The sequence below is a fragment of the Echinops telfairi genome, unplaced genomic scaffold (assembly GCF_000313985.2).
Source record: "Echinops telfairi isolate 266 unplaced genomic scaffold, ASM31398v2 ScPeMD7_23;HRSCAF=83, whole genome shotgun sequence".
NCBI lineage: Eukaryota > Metazoa > Chordata > Mammalia > Afrosoricida > Tenrecidae > Echinops > Echinops telfairi.
This window is the reverse complement of record NW_022103920.1, coordinates 56,086,054-56,094,183: the sequence shown is the minus strand read 5'-3', so window position 1 is coordinate 56,094,183 and position 8,130 is coordinate 56,086,054.

Below are 8,130 nucleotides of genomic sequence, written 5' to 3'. Positions count from 1 at the left end.
GGAGGGCTCGGGGAGGGGCGGCCCGCTGTCCTCCCGGCCGCCTTTTGCTTGTCCTCCCTCTCGCCTCCTCCTCTTCTTCCGCTGCTCGCGCTGCGCCGGCTTCTCTCCTTTTTTTTTGAAAAACAAATCTTTATTGCCTAGAAATATACATATATACATAGATGTAGTAAATTTCCATCTGTGTATTCTGTCTGGAGAAATCCATGGGCATAGTCACTGTCTGTGTTTTTGAAAAAAAAATAGTATTTTCTATGAACAAGTTATTTTCTGTCAGTTTGTCATACTGTGGGGGTCTGTATATTGCTGCGATGATGAGAGATATGTTACTGGTATTTCAAATGCCAACAGGGTAACCCAAAGTGGACAGATTTCTGCAGAACTTCCAGAGTAGAAACAGACTATGAAGAAGGAATTAACTGTTCACTTTGAAGGAAGTAGTTGCTGAAGCTGTATGCACATAATTGAAACACTGTCAGAAATTGAAGGTCTCATGAATAGAAGGAGAACATTGTCAGAGTGAGGACCAGAAGATTAGCCTCTCAGTTTAGAAAGCACTCAAAATATGACTTTCTCCAAGTAAAGTTGACCATAATGCTGTAAGTGGAGTAAACTCGTGGGAGTAAAACCTTCAGGACCTCCATTTGCTAATAGAGCAGGATTGAAAATGAGAATGAACAACAGCAAAAATCTCCTAGTAACTGGAACTTGGAATATATGAAGCATGAATCTAGGAAAATCAAAAGCTATTAAAAATGAAATGGAACTCATTACGTTGGGTATTCTAGGTGTTAGTGAGCTGAGATGGACCATTTTGAATCAGAAAATCATATGGTGGAATGACACAATCAAAAGAATGGCACTTTATTCATCATCAAAAACAACAGTTTAATATCTATCTTGAAGTGCAATACTGTTTCTGATAGGATTACAGGTCTTAGCGTTCAATGAAATCCAATCAATGCAATTATTATACGGAGGCTGGCAATGAAGAGTTCTACCAATATCTTCAGTCTGAAGTCGATCGAATATGCAATCAAGATGCATTTATAATTATTGAGGATTGAAATACAAAATCCAGAAACAAAGAGGAAGAATAGTAGTTGGAAAATATGGTCCTGGTGATGAAAATTATTGTACTACTTCATGTAAAATGGAGATAACTTGGAAACATAGGGCCATTTACTTTCTTGCTCAAAGTTTAAATTGTTGTCACATATATTTTATATATATGATGGCCTTGAAAATCTCATGGATACATGGAATTAAGAGATAACGGAATTTTATCATGAAGCCCCCCCTTTGTTTATACTTTATATCTTATTTTAGTAAAATACATATATTTTATATTGAAAAAATTTAATGTATTTAAAATAAAATAAATATACTTTATATTTTAAAAATACATTTAAAATATATTTTATGTATTTTAAAACTCCACAGAATAACGTTATCTTTTTTGTTTTAGTCGCATGTACTTCAAAGAACATAAGAAAAACAATCTGTTTTGTTTATCTGTATATTTATAACTTATGAGGTTCATTAAATCTGAAAAAATATTTCAAGTATTTATTGGCTTTCATTTTCATTCATCCCAATGAGAAATTTTGAGCATATCTTATAGTACAACTATTTTGACAAAATATTTTTTTCAGTCTTTTTGCTTCATTCTTATAGAATATTTTCATTATCGCTGACCTTTTTGAATTTCCTTTCTTCACTTCAAAGATGTGGCTCCTGTGCCTTTGGTGTTTGCTGTTTCTGACAAGATTGAGCATTGTTTAAATTGTTATTCCTATGTATATAATGTGTTGATATCCTCTAGCTGTTGAAAAGAACTTTGCTCTATCTTTGTTTTTGTTTTTTTAAAACACTGTGTGCATATTATTCCTTCATGTATTCCGTCCCATCTTTCTCCTGGCAGTCCGTGGTACCTTCAATGATTCTCCACAGCACCATACTTCACATGCATCAGTCCTTCTGTGGGCTTCCTTTCTCAGTGTCCGACTTTCAGATGCATATGACTCGACTGAAAATACCATGGCATGGGTAGGTGCACCCTAGTCTTCACAGTGGCATCCTCGCCCTTTCCTATATCATACAGCTCTTGTGCAGCTGGTTTTCCCAAATTAATATGTCATCTAATTTCTTCACTGCTACTTCCCCGAGTCTTGACTGCGGATCCAAGCAAGATGAAATCCTGGACAACTTCAGTCTGTTCTCTGTTTAGCATGCTACTGGCTAGTGGTTCCTTTGTGAGGGTTTTGGCTTTCTTTATATTGGATTGTAAGGTTTCAGCCCTTGATCTCTAAGAGGTGTAACTGTTAGAGTTGTAGGGGTGGCTGGGTTGTGTGCACATAGTTGTCCACTGAAAGGAAAAGCACAAAGCAACAATTGCACAGAAACAAACAGCCAAGCCAACAAATAAGAATGCAAACAAAACCCCAAAAGACAAAAAAACAAAAAACATCCCAAACAACTAACACGCTCAACCCCAAATAACAATAACTAATTAGATAAAAATAGAAGTGAAAAAGCATTGGGCAGGCCTGGGCAAGCTGCTTCATCCTCTTTCTCAGACACCATGTGCTTCACAAAGTCCCATGTGGAGCACACCATAGGAGTGCAGCCGGTGAATGTTCCTGCCTCGGCTGCTTGGCTGGTTTTAAAATACTAAGCCAACACCTTCAGACACAGGACTGCTGCACTGATGAATAGATATGTGCTGCTACTCTGCAGCTTAAAAAAAAGAAAAAGCCCTAGGACATATAGCCAGGATGCTCCCTTGCCTATCAGATTAATAACTGTCATATTAATACAAGGGAAGCAGTGAGCTACTAAATATATGGTGGTTATGGGTCCCCTTTAAATGGATGCCCACTAAGCCGGGAGTCCCACCGAAGGCCCAGAACCTTAGAGGCAAAGATGACTTCCTCTTAAGAACTCTGGCTGTGTCAGGAGAGACCGGGCCCTGGAGGAAGGCATCATGCTTGATAAAGAGAGGACCAGAGAAAAAGAGGAAGGTGCTCCATGAGAGGACTGACACACGAGCTGCAACAATGGGCTCAAACATTGACACAATTGTGAGAATCGTCTAAGACCAGGCAGCAGGGTCACTATGAGCCAGAATTGATTTGATGGCACCTAACTACAACCAGGTGGCATGAATGTGTACCCTTGCTGAATTGAAAATGCTAAAAGTGGCTCTAAGCTGGCTTGTTTGGGACCAGACCTGCAGAGTGCATGCATGTGTGTGCCCTGGCTGTTCTCTAAGCCAGTTCTCTCCATCCAGGTAGTTTCTGCCAGCTCCACCTATGCTGAGCAGGGGCCTGTAGCCTCTATCTGGCATGGGGATGCAGGTTCAAGACCCCACTTTGTACCAGGGAGCCGTGGGGCACGGGGAATGGCTTAGTCCCATCCCGTGACAGCCTCCCATGTTGCTCAGCTCACAAAGGCTTTCTGGTTTCTTCTTAGAGATTCAGAACTCCAGGTTTTCCTGCTGTACCTGTTTTGTCGTGTTTTTGTTGAAGAGTATTTGTGTAGTATGTCTTCCTAACTTTCAATGTTTACTGCAACTCCCGCTCTTGTATATTTCATGAATAGCTTTTACAGTTTTGACCACTTTTTAGGTATTTTTTCTGACACATTATATACATTTTTTCTGAGCTGCTCATCAGCTCTTGATTTTCTGGTACATTACTATACGTTTGTTTGTAGTTTGAGCTCCATAGTCTTCTATTATTAGATTTTACATGAAATTAATGTTCATTTTCTTAGCTAACACAGACCTTTCTGAGCTTTGACTTTCTTTTGGTTGTTGTGTTTACATTTTTAATAGCATGCGTATAGTGATATTTCTTTTCAATTTTGAGCGTTATATGTGCCTTTGAAGATGCAGATTTAGCTCTTTTTCGCTCCCCACCCCCTTCCACATACAGGCTCACATACTGTTACCCATTCTCCTCATAGAGCTCTGAGTTAGGTTAGGTTCACAATTTCAGTATGTGCAATTACTATGGAAATTCTTTTCACATCTGAGCCAGTAGGAATTCTGTCTTTCCCTTTAGGCAAACATTTTTGTTTTCCATGAACCAGCATTTATCTTTTATTAAACTTAATTATTATGTATACCAAATCCTCCCCAGTTGTCTATGTTTTCTCTCAATACAATAAAAATACCTCAGATGCTCGGTCAATTTTGTCTTTTCCTGCTAGACTATCTGACCTGTTCCCACCTGGACTATGTTTTTATTCTTTTTTTTTTTTTATATCCAGAGGGATTTCTTGACTATAATCCTTTTCCCCCCCTCTTAAATAAAATATACGAGCAATTTATTTTTCTTATTTATCTATGCTATTTTCTATTTACTATGTGTCTATCTGTGCTTCAATCTATCCTATTTACGCCTCTCTCTTCCCAAGTCCTGGTGCATAATGCCTTAGGCACTGGACTCCTAACCCCAACGTCTGTAGTTTGAACCCACCAGCCATTCTGCAAGAGAAAGATGCAGCTTTGTACTACCATAAAGAGTTACAGGCTTGGAGACCCACAGGGGTAGTTCTGTAGGATTCTACAGGGTCACTATGAGTCGGAATCCACTCAATGGCAGTAACTGTGATTTTTTTTTTGAGTTACGCCTCTATGTATATTACTATCATATTTTGTGTGTGTGCATGCTATCTATACTATAATCTTCTCATTTAACTATATATACATCTATGTGTGTTACTATCTATGTATCTTTATTTAAAAATAAATTTTATTTATTCATTTTCTTCCTTTTTCTTCTTTCCCGCAATTTTCTCCATAACCATCAAAGTCAGTTTCTTTGGGTGTGAATATGTCCTCCCCCCTTTTTATAATAATGATGATCTCACACAGTGTTTCTTTTGGGGATTCACTAACTTCATTCAGCTTACCTTCTAAATTTCTCCATACCATGAGATATTTGATATTTTACCGTTCTTCTTCAGCGATGCCCAGTGTTCCATTGTTAGTATGTATTAAGGTGTGTTTATCCATTCTTCCACTGACAGGCATTTTGGCTACTTCCATCTCTTGCTGTTGCGGATCGTGCTGTACTTAACATAGGTGTGCATATATCTATTTCTTTAGGAAATATACCAATTAGAGAGATGGCAGGGTCATATGACACATCTCTTTTCATTTGTTTGAGGAAACACCATACAGCTTTCCACTGTGGTTGTACAGTTTTACTGCTTCACCAGCAGTGTATGCAAGTTCCAATCTCTCCACCTTCTCTCCAGCATTTGTTCTTTTAATTTTAAAAACATATCTCTATCATTTCTGATGTGAGGTGGCAGCCCATTGTTGCTCTGGTTTGCATTTCCTGAATGCCTTCATATTTGCTAGCTGCCTGGATGGCATCTTTGATGAAATCTATTCCTGTCTTCTGCCCAGTTTGCAATGTGATAATGCATATTTTTCTTGTTGAACTGTTCTAGTTTTCTACAGGGTTTTGAGTTTAGTCTCTTAACTATTAAATCATTGCCATCTCCCCCCACTCCCACTCAGTCTGTGGGTTCTTTAAAATTTTTTTTCTCTTTTGTTGAAGTCTCACGAAGCACACAATGTATTTTTAGGAGGCCCCAGCCCTCCATTTTGCCTTGTTATGTGAATTTTTTCCACCACATTTGCTAGTGTGTATATGCTTTGTATTAAAGCCTTTAAGTTTGTTCCTATTTTATCGTTGATGATTTTTATAGTTCTGAGGTTTACGTTTAAGCCTTTAATCCATCTTGAGTTTGTTTTTGTATATATTGAGAAATATAGCTCCTGTTTCCTTTTAATACAAATGGAGATATAATTTTTCCCCAGTTTCATTTGTTTAAAAGACTATCTCTTACTCAATTAATGTGTTTTGACTCTTATGGAAAATTAATTGTTAGATCCTCAAGTTCGTTTTGACTCATGGCTGCCCTCTGCCTAAGAGAATGAAGCACTGTTCCGTCCTGCACCGTCCTTACAGTTGTTCTGCTTTAGTCCATTGCTGGAGCCACGATGTCAATCCACCTTGTCGGGTGTCTTCGTTTTGCTGTCCTTTCCCAAGGACTTATCTCTCCTGATAACATATCCAAAGTATCTGAGATAAAGTCTCCCTATCCTTCTAAGAAGTATCTGGCTCTCCTTCTTCCAGACAGATTGTGTTGTTATTCTTTTGGTATTCACACTACTTTTAATATTCTTCCCCAGGACCATAATTCCAAGGCATCAATTCCTTGTCAGTCAGTCTTCCTTAGTCAACGTCCAACTTTCATATGCATATGCGCTGATTGAAAATACCAAGGCTTGAATTAGGCATACCTTAGTCCTCAAAGAAACATCCTTGCATTTTAACACTTTGAAGAGATCTTGTGCTGCAGTTACTCAATGAAATGCTTCATTTAACCTTTTGACTGTTGCTTCCATGAGCACTGATTGTGGATCTGAGCAAGGCAAAATCCTTGACAACTTGAATCTTTCTCCATTTATCACAATGCTGCCTGTCTAGTTGTGGGGATTTTGGTTTTACATTAAGTTGCAATCCATATTGTAGGCTGCAATCCTTGTCATCAGCAAGTACTTCAACCTCTCCTCAATTTCAGCCAGCAAGGTTGCTGTAAGGCTTTCTTCAAACCTGATGCTGAATTCTTCTTCATGTAGTCTATCTTCTGTAGTTCTTTGCTAAGCATACAGATTGAATAAATTTGGTGAGAAGATACAACCATAGCACACACTTTTCTTAATTTTAAACCACACACTTCTCCTTGTTTTGTTTGCACAGCTGCTTCTTCCATGTACAGGTCCCTCGTGAGCACAGTAAAGTATTCTGAAATTCCCATTCTTCTCGAGGCTATCCATAGTTTATTATGATTACATAGTTAAATGCTTTTAGTAGTCAATATAACACAAGTAAAAATCTTTCTGATATACTCTGAATTCAGCCAAGATTCATTTGATTTCAGCAATAATACCCTTTCTAACATGCCTTCTTCTGAATTTGGCCTGAATTTCCGGAAGGTCCCTGTGAATATACTACTGATACTCTGTTTAATGATCTTCAGCACAACTTTACTTGCATGTGACATCAATGATGTTATTCTATAATTTGAGCATTCTGTTGAGTCACTTTATGGAACAGGTATAAATATGGATCTCTTCCAGCTTTCTTTCAAATTTCTTGACATAGGCAAATGAGTGCCTCCAGTGTTTAATTAGCTTATTGAAACATTTCAGTTAGAATTCCAACAATTCCTGGAGCCTTATTTTTGACTAATGCTTTCAGTGCAGCTTGAATTTTTGCCTTCAATACCATTTGTGTTAGTCTGTGTTGACTAGAGAAACAAATCCATAGACACTCATATGTGTATAAGAAAGAACTTTTATATTCCATGATACAGACCTTCCCGACGCAATCATTGAACACAAATGTGTGCATAAGCAAATGTGGTGAAGAAACTTGATGGTGCCTGGGTATCAAAAGATATAGCATCTGGGGTCTTAAAAGCTTGAAGGTAAACAAGCGGCCATCTAGCTCAGAAGTAACAGAAGGTGTTGAAGGGATCAGGTAGCAGGCATCAAAGAACAAAAAAATCATATCACTGTAAATGAGGATGAGTGCAGAGTGGAGACCCAAAGCCCATCTATAGGCAACTGGACACCCCCTTAGAAGGGTCGCAGGGAGGAGACGAGCCAATCAAGGTGCAGGGTAGCAATGATGAAACATACAACTTTCCTCTAGTTCTTAAATGCTTCCGCCCCTCTACTATTATGATCCCAATTCTACCTTACAAATCAGACTAGACCAGAGGATTTACACTGGTACAGATAGAAACTGGAAACACAGGGAATCCAGGACAGATGATCCCTTCAGGGGAGGGTGGAGGGAAGGTGGGGCAGAAAGGGAGAACCAATTACAAGGATCTACATATAGCCTCCTCCCTGGGGGATGGTCAACAGAAAAGTGGGTGAAGGGAGATGTCAGACAGTATAAGATATGACAAAATAATAATAATTTATAAATTATTAAGGGCTCATCAAGGAAGGGAGAACAGGGAGGGAGGGGGAAAATTAGGAGCTGATATCAAGAGCTCAAGTAGAAAGCAAATGTTTTGAAAATGATGATGTCAACA